The sequence below is a fragment of the Diachasma alloeum genome, unplaced genomic scaffold (assembly GCF_001412515.2).
Source record: "Diachasma alloeum isolate Michigan unplaced genomic scaffold, Dall2.0 Dall_scaffold_00394, whole genome shotgun sequence".
In the NCBI taxonomy this organism is placed as follows: domain Eukaryota; kingdom Metazoa; phylum Arthropoda; class Insecta; order Hymenoptera; family Braconidae; genus Diachasma; species Diachasma alloeum.
Window position 1 is genome coordinate 243,312 of NW_021680533.1, and position 6,985 is coordinate 250,296.

A 6,985-nucleotide genomic window follows, 5' to 3' on the forward strand; every position below is an offset into this window, starting at 1 on the left:
GCTGAAGTAGTCGGGACTGGCCCTGATCAGCCAGATAGATTTTTCTGCTCGGATAGCATTCGGAAACCTATTGCATTCAATTCCTGGGGGAATTTGCGATATTTTCGTTTTTGACATTTTTCAGCTTCTAGCCTTTTCAAAGTAATACAGATGTTATCTCGAGATGCAATCAACTATCAAGCAACTGAGAATCCCTGAATAAGAGAACTGCAAAGGAATAGAGATGTTCATTGCAGACAAGCTAAATCTCCCCGGGAATCAGAGCCCAAGCAATTCACTCTGAGTGATTTAAGGCCGTCTGAGTAAACTAGGTGGAAGGATATTCCTATCGAACGCTTGTATTTGTATTGCGTTTCGGGGAAAGGTCAAAATACCCAACCTATCGGAATTCATTCGATTATTTACATAGGATTCAAATTCAAATTCCATAAAACTTTTTCCAAGAAGAAAATACTACCGTCGAATAAATTTGGTCGAGCATATCTTCAAATATGTCTTATTTGGTGTTGATGAATATGGGAGGCCACATTTGTCCATCAAATTATTCAATGTTGCAGTTCTGAACTTTCAAGTCGAGTAATTGATTGGAAGAAGTTGAAAATATCAGTGAATTACGGCATGGGAGTTTTACAATCTTCACTTGACAATATAAAATAATTGAGGATAATTCATCTTTTAAAGTGAGATATATTTATGTTGTCCCTTGCCTTTCATTTTTCGATTCTTTATTCTTACTACTTTGTAACTCTTTTATTGTTCCATGTCAAACATTTATAGTTTATAAATTTATAATTAACTTTGCCGTTATGTCTAACCAAAAAACATAAGCACTTGCTCAATTGAAAAAATATTAATTCCATTCATTAGTAATGAATTACATATTCTCCATTCCCTCCCTTGTATTATTTTGAATACTATTTGAATTCGCCTGAAGGAGTTCATCATAATGAGATTATCTAAAAATAGGAGCTTCCTCCTTGATAATGGAGAATTCTAATTAGAATCACTCCAATTGCTCTGAGCAGTCCACCGACATTGCCATCAATGAAACCCAAGAAGAACCTGATTATCCTGCGTCAATATTTCACCCTCCGAGTCTCATCTAAAATTCACCCCTCCCCTCCTTCAAATATATTTTTAATCCTCAATAGGTACTCGAGTGTCCCCCGACGAAGACCTGAGGGTTGGGGGTAATGAAAGGGGTGATAATTCCGGGAAAACAAAAACGAATTTTCGAGTCGTTTCATCGAATAATATATGGTAATTGTTTTCCGAATGGATCAATACACAGTACACATACGCCCAGCGTATTTCAAATAGGAATTCAAAACCTGACACTGGTAGAAAAAGAATATTCTCAAAAAATGGGAGCCAAACATTTGGAAAATGCCGTGAAATGAAAAATTTTTGCTGCAAAAATAGATTTGATTGCTGCAAAATAAAATTGACATTCTGTACAAGCAGGACACCTCGTTTTCAGCACTCGCTAACCTAGTTTGGTCTTAAAAAAAATATTTGTTTGATGCAAAGGAAGAATCAAATAGCTATTAGCACCAAATGGCTATATTTTGGTTCGAAAAATTTGTATGAATAATTCAACGAGATTGTTATTTGTTTGTCGTTTCGACTATTCAATAATCAATACTCAAATGATGATGTGATAGTCCCCCTGCAATGTCGAACAAAATTTTTCTCATTTAGCTTCGTTTATGGGATAAAGGAAGGTAGGGCAAAACAGACCACTGACAGAAAATTGATAATTTTTTTTCTTGCTTCCGAATGGAAGTAACAATAAAAATTCAAAATCATTTGTGGTTTGAGGTGATTAGCAGATCTGATCAAGCTGCGATTCAACGACACTTGTTATCTATAAAACCCCTGTGACGGTTACGATCCAAGAAACTCACTTTTAATTCAACGCATTCAGTGTTCCTGATTTAAAGGAAAGAAAAAAAAACAAAAATCGTCAATTTTCTGTCAGTGGTCCGTTTTGCCCTAGGCATCCGTTTGGCTCTGCCCTCCCCTACATTATTGAGAAGTTTCCCGTGGCTGCGTGAATGAACAGACTTTTAACCCAAATGGTTTATTGTTGGAAACAGCCAAAATATCTATACTGTTAGAATTTTTTTGAAATTTAAGTAACAGATGCATTTGAATTTTGAATATTCGGAACTTGAATACAATTTCAGACTAAATTGCTCATGGAATTCCTGAGTCATCTTGGAAATTCAATAAAATTAAGTTTTTCGTGATGAACGATCATTGAATTTTCAATGACAATTTTGATTTTCACAACTATCGCGAAAATTAAGCATTACATTCAATTGAATTTTCAAGAGATTGAAAATTCAGAAGAAAAGTTGCCTGAAATTTCACGATTTTCAGTAATTTTCATTGTCGTAAGAACCTGAGAAATAAAAATTCATTGGATATTCAAGAAAATTGACTGATTTATCAATGTCAATTTATCTCATCAATTTTCAACTAAAAGAACTAAATTTTCCAGACAATTCCTCGAAATCTGATGACGAACAGAGTACCGCGAACCGAGACATAAGAATATTTAACTTCTAAACTTGACTCGACAAATTAACTCCTAGTAAATTTTCTTCACACCGAAAACTCAACTCTGATCTTGATTTTGACTTCTCCCTCGACGCTTGTCGACCAACTTGACGAAATGGAGCGACTTGACTTGACTCGACTAACATAACCATCATAACTGTTACGTTTCTCACCTTAGTCTTCGCTGATTAGGGGGGAAGCGTCGCCCGATTTTTTCCGAACCTTCGTTCGAGAAATTCGCAGAATGTTGATCTTCGGTTCCTGATTTTAATGGGGAGGGGGGAAAGTCCTCATAATCAGAACCCTCAGGCTGGTCTGCGGGTTGTCGGTCGGTCATCCTGATCTTCATCGTCTCGACCCTGAGCTTCGTCTTCAGGGTGTCCGAGAGCAGGGTTTCCTCATAAAATAGTAATATGAATAGCGAGTCTCAGATCGCAGGAGTGGCCCCTAATTTTTCGACCCTTAAGGACGGTTTAAGGAGTTTTCGATGGACGAAATTTTTAATATTTGACGACTAGATCGTCATAAAGTATTTTTTTAGTTCAAACAACTCTTACTCGTTGAAATTTTTCTTGCATGAGTATAGTAAAGTTAATGTATTCTTCAATTTCTTAAAATCAATTGTTTGGGGAAAAAAGTTTTTTCGTGAGGGAAAACCCATCTGTCGTAATGTAAGTTTCTGTTATCCCTAGGAAAAAACTTCTGAAGTTCTTTTTAGGGTGAAAAGAAGAACAGAAAATAACGTTTTCGGGGGGAAATAGAAAGTATTTCATTTGTAATTGTAATGGTGACTCTCAAGTCTCATTTATATTCCGATGAAAGAAAGTGAAATAGTGTATTCATCTACATATACAGGCGAAATAGTCAGCTTCATAGTCGCCTAAATCCCATTTAGAGCTGCGGGCACCCCCGATTTTCAGAAGTGTATCAACCACTCGCGGTCTAGTGCGTTATTCTTTTTTTTAAACAATGAAATATGATGACGGAATATGAAGTAAATAATTTTGAATCAATTTTAGGCATTGCAACCCCTCTAAGTATGATCTAATGGAGTGGGGTACCGTAATGCATAAGCTGGAGCTGATCGTGTATGAACATCGGAGTCGCCGAGTTTCGTGGAATTTATGTTTTTTGGGTGACTGATGAAGAATTTGTCAGTTATTTAAGAAAAATCCAGCGTTCCATTTATTGTCAACAATTTGATTGTTTAAATTGTTATGACAAAAATCATACCCTATCGAATTCTCCATAATTCATCATTTGAAATTTTCCGTCTAACCCTCATAGTTAAGGTGGTACGGTGCTTTAAACAATTAGATTGTTAATAATAAACAGAACGTAGGCTTTTCTAAATAACCGACAAACTCGGAATTAGCGACCGCAAAAACATAAATTCCATGAGACTCGGGAAAGATACAAGATCAAGATCATATTTAGAGGGGTCGCAATGCCTAAAATTAATTGGAAATTGTTTACTTGACGTTCCGTGATGACATTTTATTGTTGAAAAAAAGAATTACGCATTAAAACGCGGGGGTGTCCCACAGCTCTATTTAGGAGTTTCAATTCATATGCTCAAATATTCCGTAGTTATAATAATGTGTCATATCCAGAACGACATATGATGCACACATGTGCATACAAATAATGCTCGAGTAACTTTATTATAAGACCATTAAAACCTAATTCATAATGAAACTTATTCTCATACTGAGAAATTGGCGCAGAGTATCCTGTTATTACAATTGAATTAAGGCGCAGTGATTTGGTGCAGTGATTACAAATTCCACTATTTACTCATTTCTTATTTCCTTTGATTTCCGTATGCAGTTAATAAGGCTATTAACAGGATATAATGTTATCTGTAAAACAAAATAAGACAAAATAAGACATTTTTTTGCATTTCTACATCTCAGTGAATGACAATTATTATTACATAATAATAATCGCATACAATTTTTAGCCTCCAGTTTTTGATTTTTGTGCTTTATTCTATTTATTGTATCGAAAGACAAGGATAGGAATCGAATTTATGGGTATTCTTTCATTATTCGAAAAAATATATCCATTTTAAAACTTTCCGAAGACATTGAAAAATTAAATGTTCTATTTCTTTCCACCCACGTCATTTTGCATTTTTTCATTTCTCCTCGTTAAAATGAGATCATAAAACTTGAAAATATTCTCATTCTGTCCCTATTTGAAGAAAAAATCGTAATTTCAAGTTTCCATCGACGCAAATGGAAGAACACAGATTCTTACACTTTCTAGCCGATTATTCCTTTTTAAAAATTTTTGACATGTGACCATTGTTGAAATGATCGTGTGTAGAATTCACATGTAACCTTATATTCACAACATGATAACTTATGAAGTGCTAATCATTAAAGATTTACGAGGATGTAGCAGGCATTAAATACCAAAACGGGTCTCCTCTATATACACGGAAAAAATTATTTGGTGAATTTCACCAAATAGTTGATCAAATTTAACAGCTAATTAATCAAAATTCAGAAATGATTTTTTAATTTCATTCAATCAATTTTGACTACCGAATTAGATGGTGAAGGCATATATACATTTGGAAACAATTCCGCAGTAATTTATATCGTGACAATTGATTAATGTCTCCCGTAGAAGATATTTTCGTAATAATCTACAATTCCTTGTTAAATTTGATCCATCAAATAAATCGACGAACGTTTATTGAAAATTTCACAAATGGTTGTCGAATGAAATTGACAATTCTTTTTCTGAAAATTAACTAAATAGTTGTTAAATTCCACCAACTAGTTGGTCAAATTCCCCAAATAACTTTCTCCGTATAATAAGAAAAACAAATCATGTCATTGAATTTAATTTTCTTAGTTTACCCCACTTAGTGACATTCCACCAGTAAAAACAGAAGCTCATTTATGAATAATCCTCACCCCCAGAATCCCAATTAACATTTAATCACCGACAATTCTCGAAAGTGATATCCAGCATCAGATAGAACCTTCCATTGGCTCCAAAGCCCTTTACTCCATCATTCTCATTATTGCAGGTTCAATGCTGCGGCTGATCGAATAGGAACGTATCTACTTGACCACAGGGACGCAGCCCGTAGGCGATATAACAGTCACCCTCACTTCTCCACGCTCCCCTCACCGGGCCACCAGTTTCATTATCGACTTTCGAAAGCGGATTGCGTCGGGGTGATAGCCCCTCCCCCCACTAGTACGTGGTGGCACGAATCCACCGGTGTAGCAGGTTGAGTGTAACATTGGTCCGATATCACTGGCCTAAAGGTTCGCCGCCTAAAAATAGTGGAAAATTGCCCGGTAACTTCAGAGGAAGAACTTTTTTTTAGGATTCATTCATTTTCTTGTTGGACGGGTTAGTCTACAGTTCATTACAAGAGAGTCAATTTCCCACTTGGGAAATATAAGTGTGAAGGGTCTTTTATGCTGACAGGGTTTAAATTAATCAGTGGTCAGAGGAAAATTTACAAAGGGTACCTGCACTGTTAGAAATTTCTTGAAATATCAAGCACAGCGTCAGCTAAATTTTCGATGTTGCGAGGTTGAATTGAATTTCACATGAAAGCGTTTATTAAATTCCTCATTCATCTTGAAAATTCAAAAAAATTGGTTTTTTCCTGTTGAACAATCATTAATTTTTCAATGAAAGCTTGAATTTTTAAACTCACTGTGAAAATTGAACATCACCTGCAATTTAATTTTGAATAGATTGAGAATTCGGAAAAGTTATTGTCTGAATTTAAAAAAAAATTCAGTGCCATGTGAACCTGAAAATCGAGAATTATTTGAATACTCACGAAATTAACTGATTCATCAATGAAGGAATATACAGAAATTTCATGTAACTTTGTCGTTGTTTAAAAATTTCAATTTTTTTCACTTGAAATTTCAAGAGTAATTTCCTAACAGTGTGAGTAGAAAATTATCCATAAAGTTGATGAGGTCGTGGCTGCCTCAATAGGACTTTAAATTTGGCATCGCGAGTTATCTCGTAAGGGCCATATATTCTGAATTCTCTTTGGGTCTGGCAAGTCAAGAAAATAAGTATCTATCTGAAACGACATATATGATGGAATATCAAGCGGGAAAATTTTGAATACCTCTACGATCAGATGATAATCCAGTCGGTATCTATGAGAAAGTCTTTGAGAATTCGTTGACAGCACTGAGAAAAACAATGTTTTTTGGAAGTACGTCTTTACTCATATCAAGAAACTCGTGACTTGAAAGAACAACTTTCGTCAAGAAATTTTGTACTTGTCCTAAAAACGAGGACAATTTCTTGACGACAAGAAAGCGATTTCTCATACCAAAAAAAATTTAATTATTGTAATTCATTTAATAATTTTCTTAGCTTTAATTTTTAAATATTTTAATGCAAAAACCACTTGAATTGA

At 34.9% G+C, this 6,985-nt stretch overlaps 1 long non-coding RNA gene across 1 annotated transcript; it reads right to left on the minus strand.

Moving 5' to 3' along the window:
* Positions 1–3,381: 3,381 nt before the first annotated feature.
* On the minus strand, positions 3,382–5,832 carry LOC107041931. The gene is made up of 2 exons (XR_001461111.1): positions 5,496–5,832; positions 3,382–4,427 (listed from the first exon to the last, which is right to left on the minus strand). It is a non-coding gene; the product is annotated as an uncharacterized LOC107041931 (long non-coding RNA).
* Between the last annotated feature and the right edge of the window lie 1,153 nt (positions 5,833–6,985).